Below are 25528 nucleotides of genomic sequence, written 5' to 3' on the forward strand. Positions count from 1 at the left end.
AAAGTATGAATTAGAGGAAAGTGAGTGACAAAGAGATGATGACAATGAATATGGCATATAGAATGAATGAGGAATCTATGTAAAGGGTGGAGGGAGAGGAAATGAACCAATGAAGGGTTGACTTGAATGAGTGCCATGCATGAGACTACACTCATAATTCTTATACCTGCGCACTGTCCGTCATCTTTTTTTGTTCACACTAATACAAAATGGAACATTGAATTCAATTCTAAAACTAAATTTAAAAATTATTCTCTAACAAGCATCAGCTTGATGGTTGATAACTAGGAATTGGAGACTAGTTCCTCCAGGAACTAAATTAGAGAAGTACCCTTCATGCTGGCTTCTGACTAACATAAGCATGTTGAAATCCACACTCAGTACATAGAGGCTTTGACTGGAATATATTCCATATGGGACTCTAAAGAACGGCACCAGCATTGCAAAAACAATTGAAGGAGGTTTCAGAGAATTTGACAGATAAGAGGCTGATTTAATTGCTGCCACAGTCTGATGAGACACTGTTTAGTTCTAACAGAGATCTGGATTTGCACAAGGACAACATTGAAAGAAAAATATTTTAGAGATGTTGTGGAAACTTTCTACTACTTAACCAGCATGGCTGATCTCCTATAAAAAGGGTGAATTTAAAGATGTACATGGTTAACCGGTAAGTGACTGTAGCAGCTCCTCACCTATGGTGCCCACTGCAGGCAGGGGATGTTCTGGCCAGCTGGCTGGGGTAGCGTCTGTCTATGGCGTTCCTAGCCTGGTTGGCATGCCGCAAGCAGGGGCTGTTATGGCCAGGCAGAGGAGCACTTGTTTGCAGTAGGAGGAGAGGGGGCTCCAGCCTGCCTCCCCTTAATTGGTTTAACCAGTAAAACATAATGTTTAACTGGTTAACCAATTAAACATGATTTTGCGTCTCTAGTTGAATTAGTGAGTCTGGTATTGGAAGATGATGATGAATATAGTGGATGGAATGCAATTTTGCAAATTACTTTGCTCCAGCATTTAAAAGATCTAGCTTTCTATTCCATAGCTATGTTTGTGTAGGAGCTTTACGTCAAAATTTGTTGCCTCAGAATGGTAGAAAAGAGGAAATAAAATTATGGGTGACAAGAAGCAGAATTAAAAGTGGTCTTTTTTTGTGTTTAAAAAAGACCTTGCACATACACCAGCCTGCTAAGTATTTAGCATACTGAGATTGGTTTGACCAAAATTTTGCAATAGATTAGGTACTGTATAAGCAAATGTATTTGTATAGTTATACCTAAAAGCAGCTGTGGGAGAGGAGTAGAGGTAGCTAGTTTGGAATTTGATTATTGTTATTGGCTTATAAAATGGGATGCCATTTCTTTTGGATAATGTGTGCCTTTTTAATACTTGAGGAGCTAAAGTAAACAGAACGTGTTTGTTGTATTATTTCATAAGATCTTTATTGCTTATTTTGCTGGGAGTGGGGTTTGGGTTAAGAAAGTGGCACCCTTTTATCATCACTGATATTTCTCATTTACTATACATCATCTGAAGTATTGTTATCTGTTTTGCTTTCTGTTTGTTTGTCTTGTGATGTAGTGATATCTTTATGTATAAAGCATTTTATTTTTGTGTGCTTTTGCAGCATCGTGTAAACATTTTTAATTATGTCCTACATATCAAGTGTGTGTGTCTATGAAGCTATGCCCAAAGTGAAATATATTCTGTGAATTCCATATTATAATGCTTAAATTTGATAATTTTGATTAGGGATGTGAATGAGTTATTGACTAGTCAATTAACTGATAAGCCTAGTCAACTACTTGCATTCCCTCACCCCCGCTGCCTCTGTATCAGAGGCAGCAAGGGTGGGGTGAAGCAGGAGCTGGTGCTGGGGGGAGCTGGCTTAAAAGATGGTTCCCCCTAGCACTGGTGGTGCCTCCTGTTGCCTCCCCTGGTGAGGCAGCAGTGGGGGGTGGGGAGCAAAGGAGGCTGCTTTGCGGCAGCAGCTCATCAGCTGCTGCTGGAGCAGCCTCTTTCTGCGGCCAGGAGTGGTACCACCACAGACGGGAGCTGCTACTGGAGCATCCTCTGTTGGTAACTCAAAAGTAACTGGGGGTATGTCTACACTACCCCGCTAGTTCGAACTAGGAGGGTAATGTATGCATACCGCACTTGCTAATGAAGCCCGGGATTTGAATTTCCCGGGCTTCATTAGCATAAGCGGGGAGGCGCCATTTTTAAATCCCCGCTGCTTCGAACCCCGTGTAGCGCGGCTACACGGGGCTCGAACTAGGTAGTTCGGACTAGGGTCCTATTCCGAACTACCGGTACTCCTCGTGAAACGAGGAGTACCGGTAGTTCGGAATAGGCACCCTAGTCCGAACTACCTAGTTCGAGCCCCGTGTAGCCGCGCTACACGCGGTTCGAAGCAGCTGGGATTTAAAAATGGCGGCTCCCCGCTTATGCTAATGAAGCCCGGGAAATTCAAAGCCCGGGCTTCATTAGCAAGTGCGGTATGCATACATTACCCTCCTAGTTCGAACTAGGAGGGTAGTGTAGACATACCCTGGATGACTGAGGAATATGAGACCCATTGAGTTTCAACTTTCTTCTTGGAATGCTCACCCATAAGCCATAGAGGGGAATTTGTTAAATCAAGATTAGTGTTTATTAAAAGACAACCTGTAGTAGTTGTCACAGTGATTTAAGTAAATAAATCTGTTTTATCCTTATAATCTTCTAAAATAATATGCTCATTTATAACAGTTGTATGCCTGAACTAATATTTATTGACTTAATTTTCGTATGGGTTTATGGGTTTGTACACACTACAACAACCTGTTGCAATAACTCTTCAGTGCAGGGGCTCAATCTGGGGATGGCATACAGGTGTCATGGGGTACTGCTTTCCTGGCCTTCCCTCTTTTGGATGCGGGTGGGGCTGCAGTGTGGCTGGAGCAGTCCTCACCTATGGTGGGCCCAGACTGGCCAAAGCAGTCTGCTGCGCTGCTGGGGGGGAGGGGGGGGTGCGGAGGAGCTCTCCAGCCTAGCCAAAGCCACCATCACCCATGGTGGAAGCTGCTCCAGTCTGGACAGTATGCCACACCATGGCCTCATTTAAGCAGTTAATCAGTTAAACATAATGTCTCCGCAGTTAAGTGATTGAATGGGATTTTACACCCCTACCTCTGGCACAGGTTCAAGGCCTATGCTTCAAGCCATTAAAGTTGAATTGGTCTAACTGCCAAACACCTGAACAACCATAAGAAGTGCAATATCTTGGATGGCTCATTTGGCTGTCAGGGGATAATTAGTTTCAGACAACATGGCGACCTCAGACCTATGCCTAGGGATATTAGATAGCAGGTAATAGAACAGCTGAGTAACTGCATGAATTCATAGTGGTTAGTCGACTATTCTATAGTCCTCGGGGGTGAGGCCGACAGCCAGTGAGCTCCCCGCCCTGCTCCCAGGGAGTCCCTGCCACCCCATGCTGCTGCCTTTATACCAGAGGCAACAGTGCGGGGTGCCAGGAAGGAGCCAGTTCACGAAGGGAGCCAGTTTAAAAACCAGTTCTCCACGCAGTGTGGCTGCTTGTTGCCCTGCTGCCTCTGATACAGGCAGTAGAATGAAGTGGCAGTAGCCCCTGTTCGCGGGGGTCTGTGCTAATACCAAGGCAGCAAGGGGGGAGGGAATGCAAGTAGTCGACTAGATTAACTGATAAGCCTAGTCTTGTCGGTTAATCATATAGTTGACTAGTCCTTTGCATCCCTACCTATGCCCTGTAATGAAAGGCATTGAGCAATATGGTAAAGAGTCTCAGGGATAGGTGGGGCTTTGTGGATCACCCATTAGGGGAGCTAGTCCATGGCTCTCCTCCTTCTAACCATGTCCCTGCTTGCGGATAGAGCCCAAAACTCCCTGCTGATTCCTTATGGCATGAGCCACAAGGCCCCTTGGCCATACGAGTCCTGGATTGGAGGCTGAACCTTTGTTGCCACCTACTTGGAGGTGCTTTCTCCCCACCCTACTTGCCAGAGGAGCCCTGAGCCAGCTATAGCTGCGCCTCCCTCCACAGACTCTAGAATTGGCCTGGAGTCTCCAGGAATTAAAGGTTAATCTTTAATTCAAGATTATGTTATGTAATGAAATCTTCAGGAATACATCCAGCCAAGCTGCTGTGTGGGGAAAAGCCTTTCATTCTTGTCCAAAGAAAATGTTCATATGCAGGTTCGGGGGTAGCTGAACAGGTGATATTTGCTACTCAGTTTCCTGGGTTCTGTTCCTAAATCCATCCAGTTTAGTTTGCAGTGAAGCATAAGATTAGATTAGTCTTGATAAGCATCAGCGGTGCTGCTTTTATTATTATTTTGTTCCATTTGCTTTAAAAAAGTGCTTGTTTTCAGAAGATTGTCACTGTAGATCACTAGTCCTGAACTCTCCAAGGGAAAAACACAGAAGTTCAGTTGTACTAGGATGGTAATAAGAAGTCAACATAAATGTGGTGGTGCTGTACTCCAATCTCAGTCTAAGGGTGTGTCTTAACTGTTAAACTAGTGATTAGTACAAATTTGAGCATCCAGGTGAGGCTCCCTCAGGTGTGAGCAGCCATACTGTAGAGTCTTACTTAAATGTGTCCACTTGACTGCATCCAAGTGGTGCTGCACATAGTTCATTGAAATTTTAGGACTTCTAGGGTTGCATCCCAGTGTATTTAGTGCTTTGATAAGATGAATGTCCCATGATTCTTTCCCAGTGAATTGTGTGGATACCTGAAAAAACTTAAACAGCCAATAGTCCTGCAGCAGCTTAGAGACTAAAAAAATATAAATGGGATCATGAGCTTTCATGGGCACAACCCACTTCTTCAGATGAATAGAGTTAAGGGATCTAGGCTGCAAATAAATAGCAGAGAAAGAGAGGAGATGGGGAGGGAAAGAGAAGAGAAAAAATATATTGTCAATGAGAGTGTCCAGGCTAACAGAGTGGGCTATAAGTATTCTAGGTATCTGGTGCTTAGCTTTTTATGTCATTAGAATGTGGAAAGTAACAGTCCATCCAGGTCAGGTTTTTGTTTAAACCTCTCTTCAAGGTGTCAGACTTGTAAATGAAACCAAGTTCTGCAGTTTCTCTCCAGGTGACTTTTGAAATTGCTTTGAAATAATATAGACACTTTTAGATTCATTAGTGAGTACCTGGGCAAGTTGGAATGTTCCCCAACAGGTTTCTGTGTGTAACCATTTTGAATATCTGATTTGTGTCCATTTATTCTTTGTCGTAGAGACTGTCCAGCTTGGCCAATACAGATGGCAGAGGGGCATTGCTGGCACTTGATGACATAGAGCACATTGGTGTGTGTGCAATTGTATGAGCCTCTGATGTGCTGGCTTATGTAGTTAAGTCCTGTGATGATGTTGCTTGTATAGGTGTGTGGACAGAGTTGGCACTGGTGTTGATTGCAGGCGTGGGTTCCTGGATGATTATGACGGAGGTATGCTGTGTGGGTGCTTGAAAGTATTTGTTTGAGGTTAGAGGGTTATCTGTAGGCGAGGACTGGCATGTCCCCCAAGGCCAGTGAGAGTGAGGGGCCATTTTCCAGGACAGGGAGTAGGTTGTTAATAATGTGCTGAAGAGGTTTAAGTTGTGGGCTGTAGGTGATGACCAGTAGTGTTCTGTTGTTTTCTTTGTCAGGTTTATCTTGAAGGAAACTGATGCCTGGGTACTTGCCTGGCTCTGTCAGTCTGTTTTTTCACTTCTCTGGGTGGGTATTTATGTTTTAAGAATTCTTGATATAGATCCTGTAGGTGTTTGTCTCTGTCTGTGGAATTGGAGCAAATCCGGTTGTATCTTAGGATGTGGCTGTAACTAATTGACTGTGAAATGTCTCTTGGATGGAAGCTTGAGGTATGTAGGTAAGTGTAATGGTCAGTAGATTTCTGAGTCCTGTAGCACCTTATAGACTAACAGATGTATTGGAGCATAAGCTTTCATGGGCAAAGACCCACTTTGTCAAAATCATGTACCATAAATTTCCAGAGGCAGGTATAAATATGCAGGCTAGAGATGACGAGGTTATTTCAGTCAGGGAGGGTGAGGCCCACTTCTAGCAGCTGATGAGGAGGTGTGAACACCAAGAGAGGAGAAACTGCTTTTGTACTTGGCTAGCCATTCAGTCTTTGTTTAATCCTAAACTGATGGTGTCAAATTTGCAGATGAACTGTAGCTCAGCAGTTTCTCCTTCAGGTCTGGCCTTGAAGTTTTTTTGCTGCAGGATGTCTACCTTCAGATCTGCTACTGTGTGTCCAGGGAGATTGAAGTATTCTTCTACAGGTTTTTGTATATTGCCATTCCTAATATCTGATTTGTGTCCATTTATTCTTTTACGTAGGGACTGTCCAGTTTGGCCGATATATGTAGCAGAGGGGTATTGCTGGCACATGATAGCATATATTATATTGGTAGCTGTGTAGGTGAATGAACTAGTGAAGGTGTGGCTGATCTGATTAGGTTCTGTGATGGTGTCACTGGTGTAGATATAAGGGCAGAGTTGGTACCGAGGTTTGTTGCAGGGGTTGGTTCCTGAGTTAGAGTTACTGTGGTGCGGTGTATAGTTGCTGGTGAGAATTTGCTTCAGAATTGGTGAGCTGTCTGTGGGTGAGGACTGGCCTGCCTCCCAAGTCCTCTGAAAGTGAGGGATCATTGTCCAGGATAGATTGTAGGTCACTGATGATATGTTGGAGAGGTTTTAGCTGAAGACTGCAGGTGATGGCCAGTGGTGTTCTCTTGGTTTCTTTCTTGGGCTTGTCTTGTAGTAAGAGGCTTCTGGGTACATGTCTGTCTCTGATTATCTGTTTCCTCACTTCCTCGTGTGGGTATCGTAGTTTCAAGAATTCTTGGTGGAGATCTTGTAGGTATTGGTCTCTGTCTGAGGGATTGGAGCAGATGCGTTTGTACTTTAGTGCTTGGCTGTAGACAATGGTTCGTATGGTGTGTCCGGAATGGAAGCTGGAGGCATGGGTGGTGTTTATGTGACTGTTACTTATTTGCACTGTGGTGTCCAGGAAGTGGAACTCTTGTGTAGACTGGTCCAGGCTGAGGTTGATGGTGGGATGGAAGCTGTTGAAATCGTGGTGGAATTCTTCCAGAGTCTCCTTTCCATGGGTCCAGATGGTGAAGATGTCATCAATGTAGTGTAGGTAGAGAAGGGGCGTTAGTGGACGAGAGCTGAGGAAGCGTTGTTCCAGGTCAGCCATAAAAATGTTGGCATATTGTGGGGCCATGCGGGTGCCCATAGCGGTGCCACTGGTTTGGAGGTATATATTGCCACTGAATCTGAAATAGTTGTTTGTGAGGTTAAAGTCACAGAGCTCAGCCACCAGTTGTGCTGTGGCATCATCAGGGTTACTGTTCCTGACATCTTGTATTCCATCTATGTGTGGGATGTTTGTATAGAGAGCCTCTTCATCCATGGTGGCTAGGATGGTGTTTTCTGGACGATCACCAATGCATTGTAGTTTTCTCAGGAAATCAGTGGTGTCATGGAGATAGCTGGGAGTGCTGGTGGCGTAGGGTCTGAGTAGAGAGTCCACACACCCAGACAGTCCTTCAATGAGAGTGCTAGTGCCTGAGATGATGGGGCTTCCAGGATTTATAGGTTTGTGGATCTTTGGTAGTAGATAGAGCCCCAACCAGGGTTATTCTAAGGGTGTGTTGATTTCTTCCTGTGCTTGTGTAGGGAGTGTCCTGAGCAGATGGTGCAGTTTCTTAGTGTACTCTTCAGTGGGATCTGAGGAAAGTGGCTTGTAGAATTTGGTATTGGAGAGTTGTCTGGCAGCCTCCTTTTAGTAGTCAGACCTGTTCATGATGACAACAGTACCTCCTTTATCAGCCTCTTTGATTATAATGTCAGAGTTGTTTCTGAGGCTATGGATGGCTTAGCGTTCTGCACGACTGAGGTTAGGAGACAAGCGATGCTGTTTTTCCACTATTTCTGCCTGTGCACGTCAGTGGAAGCATTCTATGCATAGACTGTCATTTTGACCCTGAGGAGGAGTCCATGTGGAGTTCTTCTTGTGCTGGTGGGAGGGTATCTGTGTGTCAGTGCGCTGTTCAGTGTTGTGTTGAAAGTATTCTTTGAGTCGGAGATGGCGAAAGTAGGCTTCCAGATCACCACAGAACTGTATCATGTTTGTGGCAGTGGTGGGGCAAAAAGAGAGTCCCCGAGATAGGACAGAATCTTCTGCCAGGCTGAGTGTGTAGTTGGATAGATTGACGATATTTCTGGGTGAGTTAGGGGTACCACTGTTGTGGCCCCATATGGCAGGTAGGATTTTAGACAGCTTACCAGTCCTTTTTCCTCTGTAGATACGTGATGTGTGTAATGTAGATCTCTTCTCTTATTGTAGTAAAGTCCAGCTATGTGGAAGTTTGTGTGGAAGGGTTGGATTTTTATGAAAGTTTCCAGATTGGAGAGCTCTTTTTTGATGTTTTCCTGTTTGCTGTATAGGATGCTGATCAGATGGTTCCTCAGTTTCTTTGATAGTATATGGCATAATCTTTCACCATAGTCTGTGCAGCATGTTAGTTGAAATGGATTTTTTACCTTCAGTCCATTTGGTATGATGTCCATCCGTTTGCGTTTGGAGAGAAAGATGATATCTGTCTGTACTTGTGCAAGTTTCTTCATGAGGTTGATAGATTTCCACTCCATACGGCTAAATGCAGTACTTTGCATGGTGTAAAATATCAGAGGGGTAGCCGTGTTACCAGAATCTTCAAGACTAGATTTCAAAGAGAAACTGCTGAGCTATAGTTCATCTGCAAATTTGACACCATCAGTTTAGGATTAAACAAAGACTGAATGGCTAGCCAAGTACAAAAGCAGTTTCTCCTCTCTTGGTGTTCACACCTCCACATCAGCTGCTAGAAGTGGGCCTCATCCTCCCTGACTGAATTAACTTTGTTATCTCTAGCCTTATTCTGGCCTGCATATTTATACCTGCCTCTGGAAATTTACGGTACATGCATTTGACAAAGTGGGTCTTTGCCCATGAAAGCTTATGCTCCAATACATCTGTTAGTCTATAAGGTGCCACAGGACTCCTTGTCGCTTTTGCAGATACGGACTAACACGGCTACCCCTCTGATAGTAGATTTCTGGTGTAAGATGGTGGATGTGTGGCTGTTGTGTAATTGTATTGTAGTGTCAAGGAAGAGGATCCCTTATGTGGATAGGGTTGCCAGGTGTCCGGTTTTGAACTGGACAGTCCAGTATTTGAGCTCTCTGTTCGGGAAACAAATTGGGGAAAATATAAATGTAAAATATTTTCTAAATAAGATGTAATGTTGATTGTGATGTAATGTCAAGTGTATCCAGTATTTTTGTTGAAATCATCTGGCAACCCTATGTGTGGACAGGTCCAGGCTGAGGTTGATGGTGGGGTGGAAGTTGATGAAATCCCTGTGAAATTCTTCCAGGGTCTCCTTCCTGTTGGTCCATATGATGAAAATGTCATCAGTGTAGCATAAGCAGAGTAAATGTGATAGAGGCAGGAGCTGAGGAAACGTTTTTCAAGGTCAGCCATAAAGATGTTGGCATATTGTGGGGCTGTGCTGGTGTTCATAGCTGTTCTGCTGACTTGAAGATATAAATTGTCCCCAAATTGGAAATAGTTGTGAGTGAGGACAAAGGCACACAGCTCTGTAACCAGGTGTGCAGTGGCGTCATCAGGGATAATGTTCCTAACAGCTAGTAATCCATCATCATGTGGAATGATGGTATAAAGAGCTTCTACATCCATGGTGGCCAGGATGATGTTTCCAGGAAGATTACTGATGTGCTGTAGTTTCCTCAGGGAGTCAGTGGTGTCTTGAAGATAGCTAGGAGTGCTTGGTAGCACAGGGTCTGAGGAGAGAGTCAATATAACCAGATAATGCTGCTGTAAATTTACCCGTGCCTGAGATGATGGGTCATCTGGGATTTCCAGGTTTGTAGAGCTAAAGTAGCAAATAGAAAACTCCTGGTTGAAGGCTTGGGGGTGTGTTTGTGTAGATTTGGTCCTGAATTATAGTAGGAAGTTTCATGAGCAGGTCATTTAGTTTTGTTTTATGGTTTTTTTTGGGTATTCTTTCATGGGATCAGAGGAGAAAAGCCTGTAGTAGCTGGTGTGGTGAGTTGTTTGGCAGCCTCCCTGTTCATAATCTGTTCTGTTCATGATGACTACATGATGATGTGTGGGTGGGTACCTGTCTGTCCTGGGCAGGTAGCTGGAAATTATAGGAAGACATTGGGGGACCATTGAATGGATTAGCCAGTGCCCTCACTGGAAAGTTGGTGAGTTACCAAACCAAGTGTAAGTAGCATTCAGGTTTTCACACATGCCCCAGAGCATGCTGGCTAGCTTGTGTATAAAGCACCACCATACGTGGGCCAAAGGGCATTGTGTGTAGAGAGGATCCAGCGTATGAGCAGCTGCTGAGTAAGAGACCAAGTTAGGTCTTCGGTGAAGATAAGCCTTGGGAATGAGAGAATTGGAAATTTCATCCTAAGAGAGGCCAGAGCATGAGGCCTAAGACATGTGAGGATGTACTCAGAGGGACCACAACAAGTATATAGGTGCAGACACCCCATAACTGTGACCATTCAGAAGAAGGGGTACTATTACAATGTAGTGCATTGTAATTAACAATTTATAGAGCAAATTTCTGCTCCAGTTATGTGATCCATGTTTCTATTGGTTAAAAAGGGCATTTCGTATATTATTTTTGAAGATGTTTGTTCCTTATGCTCTTAACATGAATTCATGCTGTCCCTACACTAGTGTGCTTAAGTACAGTAGTGACTTTCTCTCTGCCCTTCATGTCCGTTCGTCAGGTGGCAGCCAAAGTTCTGACTACAAAGTTTTGAGGAGTACTGAGGGCAGAGGAATGGCCAGCTCGGCATGAAGTGCTCCATGAGTCATGGGACTTTCCCATATACCCTGTTGAGTGTGAGTGAGTGCTGGCTGTACTTTTTTGAAGGCTTACCAAGTGCTCTGAAGTCTGAACCAGGATATTCTCCTTGCACCCCAGGGCCATTATTCCAGACATAATGCTGCCTTCTTTATGGTTCAAAACCTCACACCATGTGCTCTCCTCCTGGGTATTGAGAAATATTGTAGCTGTTATTAATAGGAGCATAAAATGAAGATAGTTGGGCAGGCAATTGCTTAGTGCCTACTTAGCACATTTTGTAATTAAGTTGAGGTATCAGTTTCAGATCTTCACGGGATCACATTTCATTTCTTCACAATTTAAAAAAAGAAAGCCATAAAAGAAATAAATCATGGAGCATTATCATAATTGCCGTAGTGCAAAGGCTTTGCATGCAGTCTATTAGTATTTGCCAAACCATCCGGTTTGTGATAATTAGTAAAATAGCTGTTTCTATATAATTTATTAGATGAGTAATGTGTTAGTAAAATGAATTCACAGAAATAAACCACTGGGTTCTCCACACCAGCGGCTCTCGACCATGGGTATATTCCGATAATACTTCAAGGTCTTCAAAAGGGCGTACATCAACTCATGTAGCTATTTGTCTAGTTTTACAACAGGCTACATAAAAAGCACTAGCTAGGTCAGTATAAATTAAAATTTCATACAGACAGTAACTTGTTTATATTTCTCTATGTACTATACCCTGAAATGCAAGGGCAATATTTATGTTCTATTTTATTTATTTTATAATTATATGGTAAAAATGAGAACATAAGCAACTTTTAGTAACAGTGTGCTATAACGTGTTTGCGATTTTTATGGCAAATTTATAAGCAAGTAGTTTTAAAGTGAGGTAAAATGTGGTGGCATGTAAAACAAATCAGACTCCTGAAAGGAGTATAGTATTCTGGAAAGGCTGAGAACCACCCATCTAAATATTAAGAAGAAAGAGTTTCCTTGGGTTTTGTGTATTTGGAGGTCTTGAAGGGGATAGCAATCACTGATCATAAAAATGGAGGAAAATGTTTATTATGTAGGTGACCAGATAGAATAGGTATTTCTAATAAAACCATGGATTTTGAGGGATTGGTGACTCGATGATTCTTTTGAAATTATACTCGCTATGCCTTGTCAGCTGGATGCTGATGCCCAAAATGGTTGGTGGGGAGCAGTTAATACTCTGTGTAGGGATTGAAGTGACTAGTCGACTATTCAATAAGCAAATGCTTATCGGATAGTCGAGTTGGCTAGTCACTTCCCCACCCTTGCTGCTGGGGATGGGGGTGGGGAGCAGGAACCGGTGATTGTATTGACTATACGATTAGTTGGATAATCGCATTTTTACATTCTTATATCTGTGTGTACTTTTAAATGGATACAGTGTGGTCAGGAGTGTCCCAAGGAAGTGTTATGGTGAGGCAAAGTAGAGAGATCACATATTATGCTACCCGGGTCACCATAAACATTTCCTCTCCATACCTTGGAATATACACCCTTCAACTATAAAAGAGGGGAGACTGACACCTGAGCCTGCCCGAGATTTGCCACCCTGTGCTGGTGTGCCAAAACCGATTCCCCAGATGGGCCAGGGGGAGGAGACATAGCAGGGCTCAGGCTACCTAAGGGTGAAGCCCAGGGTGGTTGGGCAAGGGCTTTGTTTTCAGCCCCAGCAAGTCTATTACTCGTTGTGGCGACCCTATTCAAATAAATTCCTGAGCACTTTGGGCCCTGACCCACAGTTTGAGAACAGTTGGTTTAGATTATTCTTAATTATTTTGATTTTAGAGATATTAATACCACTTGTCATGTCTGAGGGTACGTCTAAACTACATGGTTCCGTCGACGGAGCCATGTAGATTTGTTGTTTTGGCAAAGGCAAATGAAGCCGCGATTTAAATGATCGCTGCTTCATTTAAATTTACATGGCTGCCACACTGAGCCGACAAACAGCTGATCAGCTGTTTGTCCGCTCAGCACGCTTGTCTGGATGCTCCCCTGCCGACATCAAAGCCCTTTGTCGGCAGCCCCGGTAAACCTCATTCTACGAGGAATAACGAGGCTGCCGACAAAGGGCTTTGATGTCGGCAGGGGAGCGTCCAGACTAGTGTGCTGAGCGGACAAACAGCTGATCAGCTGTTTGTCGGCTCAGCGCGGCAGCCATGTAAATTTAAATGAAGCCGCGATCATTTAAATCGCGGCTTCATTTGCCTTTGCCTATGTGTCTAATCTCTATGCCTCTGACGACAGAGGCATGTAGTCTAGACACAGCCTGAATGTATAGGTCTTTTTCTTTCTTCTTTGTTCATATTGAGTAGTACCTGACTCCTGGTGCAGGCCTTGTAAAGAATGCAGTTAGAGACAACTGGCCTTCTGACATCCAGAAGCAAGTTAGATTGCTGCTTCTAGGAACAAGTTTATTTAGCATAATATTTAGGTAATCTGCATTGACAAACTGCTTTAGATAGTCACCACAGTTTTATATTCAGTGCAAAGTCCTTTATGTGTGGGTCAAAAATGAGGCTTGTATTCTGTAAAGTCTAACATCCACTTAAACTTGTGTGACAAATGATATGATAAAGATGATTATTATTTTGTTTTAGAATTTTTCCCATCCCCATGATGAGTTTCCTGCTCTTAATAAAGGACCAATATAAACAATTATATTAAGTGGCCTGATACTTTTAGAAATGAATTGCATTAAGCAGGACTGATCTGAAGACTGCTGAAGTCAATGGGATTCTTTCCACTGACTTTGAGCTTCGAGCCTGATCCAGAACCTATTAAAGAAATATGAATCCCAGGAAAAAATACTACACTTTTGGTTTAGTATTTATATTTGCTTTTTCTCAGAGTTAAGAACACTTCTGGAATGGAGGTTGTTTGTAACTCTGAAATATCCATAGCTTTGAACAAAATGTAATGTTAGTTCTTTCAGAAGTTTTCAACTGACCATTGACTCAGGGCCATTCCTAAAGGGGTGCAGGGCCTGGGATAAATCAGGCTTCTCTCTAGCCTCCTCACCATGTGCCACCACTCGCTGCCTCCTCTCCCCTCACCTGCCCACTGCTTTCCTCGCAGACTGCCTTCCTGCCCACCACTCACTTCCTCCCCTACCCACCCAATCGCTTGCCTCCCCACTAGTATCTTTACTATTTATCCTTCTGGTAATTTTTTTTTTTGCATTTTTTTAATGGTCTTGAATTATAAGAACAAATATTTTTCTCAGGAAATGATTTCCTGAAAAAATCCCATTTTGGAATAAGTGAAATGGGATTTTTTTTGGCTTGCTGGCTAGCTGCCTGGCTTCCTGGTTACCGAATAACCTGGGGAGACAGTGTGCCTGGGAGCTGTGAAGCCCGTAAGCCAGGGGTGTCCAAACTTTTTTCAACGAGGGCCAGATTTGATGAAGTGAACATGCGTGAGGGCCGACCATTTTGCCTGACATTCTTTGAACCATTAAAATTAAATGCAAATTAACTATTTTATGCAAAGTTTATTGCAAACGGCATACTTTTCATTTCGTCACATGGATGACAAATCTAAACAGGTGTTAAATCACTCTGCCTTTCATATCTGAAGGCCAGATGGAAAAAAAAAAATCCAGGAAGCTGAAATATACGTCAGGAACATTGTAAAGTACATTACATATTATTGGTAATAAAGGTTGTCTGTCAAATTTTAAGTTCAAAAAATATGAACAGGAACATAACACCAAGTATACATGTTGTGTCCAAATATATTTATAACTGATTTAGACCAACTGACATTAACTGAGATTTTACAATGTATTCATCTCAATACATATGGATTCGTTGGGGGCCATAAAAGATAGATATTGTCAAATTACCTGGGGGGCCGTATTAAACCGGAACACGGGCCGCAATTGGCCCGCGGGCCGGACTTTGGACATGCCTGCCGTAAGCTGTCTTTCCAGGAAGCTGGCTAGCCAGGTTGCTGGGAAACTGACCAGCTAGGGAACTGGGTGCCTGATTCTATGAGTAGCCTGGGGATCCAGCTTAGCAGATGGTCAGCTCTTCATTCACTGGTGAGCTATCTGTCCACACAATTGGCCCGGCAGGGAGTCTGGCAGCCCTAGTAGCCCTGGCTTTCTGATAGCCCACCTGGCAAGCTGCTGGAGGAGCTTGGAGATCTGGAGAACTACAGAGCCTGGCTGCCTGGAAGCCAGACAAGCTGCTAAGAAACAAGCTTGTTTTCTGTCAAAACTTTTGATAGAATTGGCACATTACCATTGAACACTTCAATTCTGTTGATTCAGCATTTTCCCATGGAAAAAACTTCTATCAGAAAATTTCCAACCATCTGACTGTTGTGCACATTGGGAATTAAAGCAAATATGCTGTTTTGGGATTTATACGAGGATTGGAAATATTTTAGGAGAACCTATATTGTTAATTTGTAATGAAAGATCTGCAGCCAGTGATATGAAAGCAAATGCATATCAATACTATCAGTACAGTGGAAAATGTACACAAATGGCCTAGGTAAAACCAATAGAAATGAGACTGTTAGATTCAAATACATTTCCAAAATATATGTGTTGAATTGTATGAGAGTGTTAGTGTACCAAATGATTAAAAACTCATATTTAATTGCAAAATTTACAATAATAGTTGTGATCAGTTTTAATATCACTGTTAAATAATAGAATACCAATGTACATTTATTATAAATATTTTGGAAGGGTTTTTTTTTTGTAGAGAAAACCAAGTGTACAATGGCTTAATTTATATTATTTTTTATTACAAATGCTGGAGTATAGTATCTTTGTTTTGAAAGTGCAATTTACAAATATAGATTTTTTTTTGGTTTTACATAACTGCACTCAAAACCAAAACAAAATTAAGCATTAGAGCCAACAGCTCAAAGCATGAAGGGGCAAACAATTGTTTAACATATCTGGCATGCAAATACCTTGAAATGCTGGAAACATGAATTCCTTGTGAATGCCTGTTATCACTTTCAGGTGACATTGTAAATGAGAATATGTCTGCATTATCTCCCATTAATGTGTTTTTCTGAGCAATTGGCTGAACAAGAAGTGAAGTCTGACTAAGTGGACTTGGTTATTTATTTCTTGAAGTGCAAATATTTGTAATAAAATAATATAAAATGAGCATTGTACACTTTGTTTTCTGTGTTGTAGTTGAAACATATTTGAAAAAATCTAAATAATTTATAATTACATTAAATTGGTATTCTATTATTAAATTGTAATTAAAACGGTACTAAATCATGACTGTTATGTAACCCTTCTGCCAGGTGGAGACAGCAGTATACAGGTTGGGTTCAATATCAATATGGAAAGAGTTTCTTTCCATCGATCAAATGCTAAACCAGCTCTAGCCCCCATCCAGTAACCTGCACAATTTACACACCACATTTTGATGGCACCTCTGAGAGTCTGAATGCAGAAAAGAAACTTCATAAAAGAGGGAAGTAAGTTAGCTGCCAATAGGTTCATAAACATAAAGACCCACCCCAAATATGTTTCCTTCTCATGTTCTTCAGTCCAACAGTTCCCTTCACATGCCAACCTTTCTCTGCATCCCACTCACAGTTGTTGCCCTTGATCAGTGCAAACCAAGAGTTCAGCGGTGCCGTTGTAACCCACACACCTAGTGGGTGTGCTTCACTATAGTGGCAATTAGACCACTTGCAGCAAAAGATAAGAACAAGTGAGTGCTACAGCCTAAGCTGAGAGCCAGCAGGCTTTATAGCTCAAGCTGTAGAGGCTCTTACACTAAGCTCCAGAGATCCCAGTTTTGAATCTATCTTCAGGCAGGTTTGAACCTGGGACTCAGTGTAGGAGCCTCTACAGCTTGAGTTATAAAGCTAGCTGACTCTCAGCTTAGGCTGTTGAGCTCCCTTGTTCTTATCTCTTACTGTGTCACTACATGGGACAGTGAACCACACCCACTAGGTGTGCAGATTACACATCCACAGAGTTCACCTTCCCTGGCGTGGTGGAGCATAAAGCAAGGGGGTAAAGAGGCATCTTATTTGTTCTCTTGGCTGCTTACCAGCTGCCTGCTCACGAGTCTGTGATGCCACCCTGCTGGACGGTCGTCATGCCTCTCCACTGCCACCCTGTTGGCCACTCATGCTTCTCCCCTGCCATCTTGCTGGCTGTCAGTCATTTTCCACTGCCATCTATCTCTTGGCTGTGACCTTTGCACATCAGTCTCTTAGTACAGGCAGTCCCCGGGTTACGTACAAGATAGGGACTATAGTTTTGTTCTTAAGTTGAATTTGTATGTAAGTCGGAACTGGCTCCAGATTCAGCCGCTGCTGCTGAAACTGACCAGGGGCTGACTACAGGAAGCTGGAGGCAGAATTGCTCTGCCCCCAGCTTCCTGGAATCAGCCACTGATCAGTTTCAACAGCGGCTGAATCTCGAGCCTGGGACAGAACAGCTGGGATGCCAGGTAGGTCCCTGCAGAACCAACCCGGCAGCACCCCAGCTGCTCTACCCCAGGGTCCACAACAAAAGCCTGGTCTGCTGGTGGGGGGGGGCTCACTAGCTGCGCCCCCCCCCAGCAGACCAGGGACACGGGGAGCAAAGCCGCAGCGGCGGCGGGAGACGGTCCCCAGCAGACCAGGGACACCCGGAGCAAAGCCGGGGAGGCGGAGGGGTCCCGCGCCTCTGAGGCTTTGTTGTGGCAAAGCCGGGGAGGCACGGGACCCCGCCGCCGCTGCGGCTTTGCTCCTGGTGCCTCTGGTCTGCTGGGGACCATCTCCAGCAGACCAGGGACACCGGGAGCAAAGCCGCAGTGGCGGTGGAGTCCCGCGCCTCCCCGGCTTTGCCAGAGCAACGCCTCAGAGGCGCGGGACCCCTCTGCCTCTCCGGCTTTGCTCCAGGTGTCCCTGATCTGCTGGAGACAGTCCCCAGCAGTCCAGGGGCTCCCGGAGCAGCTTTTCTCGCCCCGGAGGTCGAGGTGGCGGGACCACTGCGCTCTGGGCGGTCCCGCTGCCTGCGAGCTCCGGGGCAAGAAAGCCCCGTTCGTAAGTGCGGATCCGACATAAGTCAGATCCGCGTAACTCGTGGACTGCCTGTAATTTTCAGCTCTTTTGCAAGCTAGACAGAAACATCGCCCTCATCTCAAGTAATTTCAGCTCTTGGGCAGAAACACAAGTGGCATCAGATCTGACAGAGACATTTAAACATAATAAATGAGACTCCTAATGAAACCTATTGAGCTCTATTCTTTGAATAGTGGGGAAAAAACAGTTTGAACCAGCATTGCCTGAGACCCTGTTGGTTGGGAGTCCTGTCACCCCCTCTTTTACAGGACTCTGATATTTGAGCCCTTATTTTATTAAGCAAGAAAAAAATGAGAGCGACTCTCTTCTTTGGGCCAGATGAAATACAGACATTATTTTCTGTATTCTCATAATGACTAGGGACACATTTAAACGGTTAATTGATGAGCCTGGGCTCATGATTAACCTTCATGGATACATGCAAAGCCTCTTTCCGCTCCTTTCCCCACCATGCTCTAGCCTCTGTATCAGAGGCAGCAGCATGGGGGGAGGGAGCAGGTGGTAGCTGATGCATGTGGGGAGCTGGGTTTTAAGCAGGCTCCCCATGAGCACTGGTGTCTCCCCACAGGACTGCTGCTGATACAGAGGCAGCAGCACAAGAGGGTAAGTGGAAGCTGGTATCCACGGTGAGCCAGCTTAGAGTCACCTCTTCCCCTCAAACCCCATGTGTAAACGTGTAACCATTGAAGAATTTCAGTGGTTACACTTTAAAAAAAATAGCGTTTTTACATCCCTAATAATTGAAACAGCAGTAGTCATATTTCACTATCCCTGCATTCAATACTAACACAATTTGTGACCCAAAAGAAGCCAAGTAAATTACAATAAACAAAGTACTGTCAGCTGAATATGTAACAAATCTAACAAAAGCAGGAACAAATTATATTACATAAACGCATTCAGGGTCTGTCCCTCCCCATCCCCCCAGCTCTAGCTAACTATGAGGGAAGTATTCATTCAGACCCTACTTACATACATTTTAATCTAGTTACTTTGTTTTACATTAATCACATGCATTAAAAGTGACGATTTGTCAGTCTTTATGTGCTTGTGTGTATACACACACACACGCACACACACACACACACACACACACAGAAAGAGCGAGTTTTTCACAGTTCTCTGTGAAATCCATTAACATATTTGAATTCTGGGTATGAATGTTCACATAGTATAGCTCACTACAGACTGTTATATGGTTCATCAATAGAACGAATTTTGAAAATAGTGTGGACACAGATTTGAAAAACAGGAGACAGCGTTGTCAGTGAGGGAAAATACATGCTGGCAAAAATGATAAAGTCACACATTTTGTTTTGTTGTTTCTTGACTTTTTGTGAGCAAGAGAAACACCGAAGCATATTGCACTGATTAAATGTAGTACATGGGAGCACAAAATGTCACAAACCATATGGAATACTAGGAACATTCATCACTGATGCAGGAGGCTGTCTAAATCCTTGAGAGGCTGGTCTAACGATTGTGCCAGTAAAATAGCAAGTGAGTGAAATGAAGATCTAGAAGCTTGAAAGGGATGGGAAACAAAAATGGAAAAAAATCTAACCAACCAACCATTGGGGTTGCTATGGAGTTACAGCTTTGTTTTTTCTCTGAAGGAAGAAAGATACTCTTCAAAAAAGCTACACAGAGGCCATTAGTTTTATTCTAGTAATATGCAAACATTAACCAAAGGGAACTAGTGTGCATGTATGGTTGGGATTTTAAAAAGCAATTTTATAAAGACTGAAGGTGCTGCTACAAATTTTATTTCAGCAGAAGCAAGCCTACAATTGTGAATTTCATTATTATTAAATCAGATGCCTTCTGTTCAAATGAAGCTAAGGATCCACATGATCCATACAGTTGTTTCTTTGGGGAAAAAGATGCAGTTTTGCACAGAGATATAATTGAAATAAATTGCTATAAATAATTTATTTCAAAAATCTTTAAGGCTGTGCTTGGGGGGGTGGGAGTGGAGTGCATGGTTCACTTATCAAATAGCATTTTGAATACATCATAGGCACAAAGGAAAGAGTGTTTAACTTCCTTATCAAATACTTGAATGCTTTGCACAAATATATTCAGGTTGTTTGTGAAAATGCTCCCCTGACTCCTTTACTTGCTATTATCACACATCTCAGCCTTTTCATAAGGGCTGCACTGTTCCGTTGTAGCAGAGGTTGCTTTTTAAAAAAAAATTTGGTATGCTATCTTGTTATATAAAAATGGACTTCTTAAGGGTGGAAGAGCTCCCAGATAAGAGTATAAATAATTGTGGCTGATGCATGGAATTACATAGACTGATTTTTTTTAATAATCAGTATCTATTTAGGTAACTGCAAGGCTCTTATCACCATAGACTCTCTGTGTTGATATGAAAAACATTTTAATATAGCATTTATAGATCATGAATTATTTTATATTTTGCATTTTATTTTCATATCTTTTATCTTCTAGTTTTGTAAAGAAGAAACTGGTACAGCCATTTGTTTGTCACATTCACTTCAAATGCACCTTTTCTGTAAGCATAATGCATTATTTCAAAAGGGGGCAAAATCTCTGTTTCACAATGGAAGGGAGCAAGTAATACTTTCTAGATACTTACATATGATTTTCTAATTACACTCCTCGGTGGAATATTAACATTCAGGTAGTTGTTTCTTCCCTACCAAAATCCATTAAAATAACCCCCTCCACAGCCTACCATTAACAATAAAACCACAGAACAGAGCCTCAGATGTAACATTTTGGAGAGCCCAAATTATAAATTACCTTTGGTTAGCAGCAGCAGCAGTATGAAAGGTGAGTGGTGTAGATTGGAGCCAATACGTGCAGGTACCCTATCTGGCACATATTGGCTCTATGCACGCTTCCCCTCCCCCCCCCCTTGCTGCCTCCTACAGACACAACAATGGGAAGCAGGTAGGAGCAGTGCTGGGGGGGGAGCCAGCTTAAAAAGTTCTGTGGTGCCACCTGCCCCCCTTTCCCATGCTGCCGCCAGAGCTGCATGGCCAGGGTGGGGGCCAGAGCTCCCTGGCTGCTACTGGGGCTGACGCTTCCTGGCCACTGGCAAGAGAACCGGGCCAGAGCTCCACAGCCAGGGAGCGTCAGTCCCAGCAGAGCCAAGCACCTGCGAAGCTCCAGCTATGGCATTCTGGCAGCAGCTAGAGAGCCTCAGAGGACTGGGGCAGCAACAGGGCCGGGCTGGAGCCCTAGCCCCTGGGGCAGCAGGGTAGCTCAAGCCATTTGGGAGGGATCGCCCCTGGTCTGGCAAATCCCCTCTTTTGGAACTGCTCAGGTCCTAAGGATGTTGGACCAGAGAGGTCCAACCTATAGTATCAAGTAGGGATGATAGATATTGGGTAATTGCACAAAATATTGTCGGTTACATGACTATTTGATAGTCCCTGGAGGCAGGGCCAGCAGCTGCTGCCTCTATATCAGTTTAAATAGCATCACTTGCAGACTAGCTGCCTGTCACTCTGCATTGCTGCCTCTGATACAGAGACAGCAGCACGGGATGGCAGCAGCCCCTGTCTGAGCTCCCCACAATATAGGCTGTTCCATGGGATATGGTGCAGTATCTGGCTGCGGGGAGCTCGGACTCCAGTGGACAGGGGCTGCTCCCACAAAGCAGTCTCTGCCTGCGGTGGGCCCAGGCTTGCTGTGGACAGAGGCTACTCCGTGGGATGCAGTGAGCTCAAGACCTGCTTTCTGTCCATTCTCCCTGCCTGGTCTAGAAGAGGGCCATTGTTTTTGCACTGATACTAGCACAATTTAATATTAGGAATATTGTCTATTTGAAGAACACTGAAAAATTGTCCAGAAAGCTGCCTTAATAGCAAAACCATAGCAAAACAAGCAACAAGCCAAGAAGACTGTAGTTTTAGTGTTTGCAATTTTTGTTGCAGTCCATAGTATTGATCAAACACTGAGCTTTCATGTACTAAAAAAGAGTTTCTGTGTTTCTTAGTTGTGGGGACACAGTGATAAAGTGAAGTGAAACGTTGCTTGTCCTGCTAAGCCAGCCTGGGGGAGAACTGTTTCCAGTAAACAAGGTGGCAATGGTGAAAAGCCCCTTTCCTCCAGTTTCATTCATATTAGTGAAGTGTGAAATTCAAAGATGAATTGGAACACTTTAAATGATAACTTCATTAAATGATAGCAGCTTTAATAGAAAGGGAGAAAAATTAAAATGAAGAATTAATGTTAGGTGAACAAAATGATATAGCCATCATGGTGTCCAAAAGATTGGGATCAATAAGCAATGTTAATTTGGTTTCATTGTGCTTATTAAACAATTATTTTCGTTTTTCATATATACTGCTTTTTACAAATGTATCTTGTATGTTGTTAGTGCGGCTGTTTCTGGATTTCCTGTGTATTTTGCACAAGGAGAGAGTGCAGCTTGTTGATTCAGCAGACCTCTGTTACTCATAAAGAAAGACCACGGGCTTGGTTCAGTGGCAAAGTGAGTCCAGGTACATTATCAGCAAAGATAGGTATCAGTGTCCTGGCTGTGTAGTTATAGGTACACTAACACATGTATGCCCATGACAAGATAGTGGGGTTCCCCCAAGAACAGATTTGGGGTCACAGGATAGCTTGTTGCTTACTTCCCGGTTCCCCAAATAGTAGCCTGTAAGCTGAAAGAAGGGGACATACCTAGTAGAGTTGCCAGGGTTTACACAGGATTTCCCGATGCTTTTCAGGAAATTCCCACAAAACAGACTTGCTTTGTTCACCCTGGGAGGACATGGGTACAGCTTTCCACTCAAAGGATTGACCTCCTGGCAGGACTTTTCCAAAACTTAAGTATTTTCATTTAATTACAATTAATCTAATGGAAATTAAAAACATAAACATAAATCCCTTACAACAGGCATGCAACTTAAAGTACCCAATACCGTAAGTCGTACAATTAGAGTAGCTTAAGTAATTATGTTCTGCACATGGTGATCAATCACGTGAAGGACACTGACAGCAATCTTAATAAATTCTAGACTTCATTCATAGTAATATAGACACACACACCCACACCCTCCACAGACATCCGGCTTTATCATGTGGAGAACATAGGCACTGACTCCGGGAGTGCTCTATGGCTGGAGCACCGATGAAGAAAAAATAGCAGGAGCTCAACACTTGCTGGCAGCCCAGCTCCCCGTCTGTCCCCCCTCCTAGCACCCCTTGCCCCCCTGCGGCCCCACTGACCCACTCCTGCCCAGCATTTCTGGGCTGCCACAAACAGCTGTTTTGTAGTGTTCTGGAAGCTCTAGGAGAGAGGGGAGAAGCAGTGAGGAAGTGCATGTAGTGGAGGAGGTGGGAAAGAGGCAGTGGAAGAGGTTGGGGGAAGGGATATGGGGTGGAGGGAGGCGTGAACACCCTCTGGTTAGAGGAGAAGTCAGTGCCTATGCTGAGGACCCTTACCTACTTTTGGACTGAGCATACCTGACTCCTTCCCTCCCCCCTTCAGTTTTGGAGTAACCTTTACTTAATATCCACCTCTACCTATGAACAATTAGCCATAGGCCAAACAGATTAAAATTGCCAAACCACTGTCCTTATGCCAACACTGGAAATTAAAAGTATCATACTTAAACAATAAACATGTGCCGGATTTCTTTAGTATATACTTATTTGTTAATATACACATCATAAGATCTCCTTGTTTCTTACCAATTTGTTAATTTTATTTCAAGTTCTTCCCCTATTTTCAGTTAATCGTGGCAAAGCAGTGTTTTTAGTGCTAGGCTTAAGAGCAAAAATAGAGCAGCTCAAATATTTTTCATGTCAGTAGCTCATTGGACTGAGGATGGTACCCTATGCCAGTACAAAAAGGCTCCCTCCTCCCATTTCTCCTTTTATAGATTGATATAAGCAAGTTATGTATTACATTCAATGTATGTTACCACCTTTGTATTTTGTAGCTCAAAGAAAACATCCTGATCCATTATCCTGTCATTCCATGTTTACAAAGAATCTGTGTGGTACTGTACCACCATTTTAGGAATATGTTTATGTAATTACTCGAACTCTGTGTGTTCTGTACCATTCTGTCAGGACAGGAATGTGTTGATTAACTGATACCTAATGTTATTGTTCTGATAAAGCCTACTTTGGTTTGCTTCACTTGAGCTTTTCAGTAAAGCCTAAATTGTAAAATACAGAGTGAAAAGCAACATGATCAAATTAATATTGTTGGAGAGTTTTAAATTTCCTGCTTTTTGTGAATGTTAACAGTTCAATTTTAATGATATACTTACATTAATTTTCCTTATTTAATCTACTGTATATTTGAGAGAGAGAGAGTGTGTGTGTGTATGTGTGTGTATGTGTGTGTGTCCGTTCAAGAACTCTTCCTAAAAGGTAGGAATTAGGACCATCACATTTGGCACATAGCTTCCTTTTATTATAACTAAAAGCAAGGTCAGGGCTTGGTGATGCCAGCAAAATGGGATGTGCCTATAATGGGACTGTGTCTCATAAAACCATACAGAAGAGAGACAGACTGCCCCAGCCCAATGCCTCTCATCCCCCAGGTACCTTTTAGGGAGGGTGGGGACAGCTGAAACTCCCCCCCTCCCCATTGTTATAGGAACATTGCTGGCTGTTCCCCCAGGAGAAAGTGCTCCAGTTTTCTGCATTTCTCACTGTGACTGGGGAGCATAGGGGGCAGATGAACCTGGACTTCCTCCAGCCAGGGGCCATGTACCCTAGGGATGTCAACGAGTAGTCAACGATATGATTAACTGTATGTTTGTGAAACTGTTTGAATACCACTTTGTGCATGGGGAGCTGGAAGCGCCGTGGACAGGGGCTGCTGCCAACCTGCGCTATTGTCTCTGTATCCGAGGCAGCAGTGCAGGACAGCAGGCAGCTGGTCTGCTTGGGGAGCTGTTTTTTAAACTGTCGTCCCTCACTGACTGGCTCCTGCCTGGCACCCCACGCTGCTGCCTCTGATAGAAAGGCAGCAGTGTGGGGTAGAAGGAGGCACCCTGAATGGGGCCCGAGTGTACCGAATAGTCACGTAACCACAAAGATTTCATGAGGTTATATGACTATTCAATTACCCTATATCTAACATCCCTACTGTACCCCTCCCTTGGCTATGCCTACTGGAGATTCACTAGCCATGGAGAGGGCAGAGGCATTCCTCTCGTCCCAGGACAGCCTGCATACTTAACTGCTTATCCCCAGCACCACCCCAGAGCAATGATTTAAATGAAGAAAAAAAATTGAGTTAAGGCCCAAGCAATGCTGGGTAAATCTTTTAGTTAATGTGTGTGTTAGCTGTCTCGGTAATTAAATGATGGCTTTTTCTGCAATCTGAGTGACCTTAAAACTGGGAATAAATTTGTAGGGATGTGTTCAATTTTTGCTGCCACTCTGTTCTGTTCTTCAGAAACGGCAAGATGCAGAATATAAAGATTCTAGTTTTCTGTGTGCCCCAAAGTTCAGGATTCTTGTGTATTTTGATATCCTTTCTACTAATAGCACTTTAACA

General features: G+C 43.4%; 1 protein-coding gene and 1 pseudogene across 2 annotated transcripts in view; one reads left to right on the plus strand and one right to left on the minus strand.

The window, feature by feature from the left end:
* The window catches only part of TAFA5 (TAFA chemokine like family member 5), a 665524-nt gene that overhangs the window by 294149 nt on the left and 345847 nt on the right, over positions 1 to 25528 (plus strand). The gene's annotated exons all lie outside the window — the stretch shown is intronic.
* Positions 6703 to 7844, minus strand: LOC149525554 (uncharacterized; annotated as a pseudogene).

Source organism: Pelodiscus sinensis, chromosome 1 (genome assembly GCF_052426305.1).
Source record: "Pelodiscus sinensis isolate ZL-2025 chromosome 1, ASM5242630v1, whole genome shotgun sequence".
Lineage (NCBI taxonomy): Eukaryota > Metazoa > Chordata > Testudines > Trionychidae > Pelodiscus > Pelodiscus sinensis.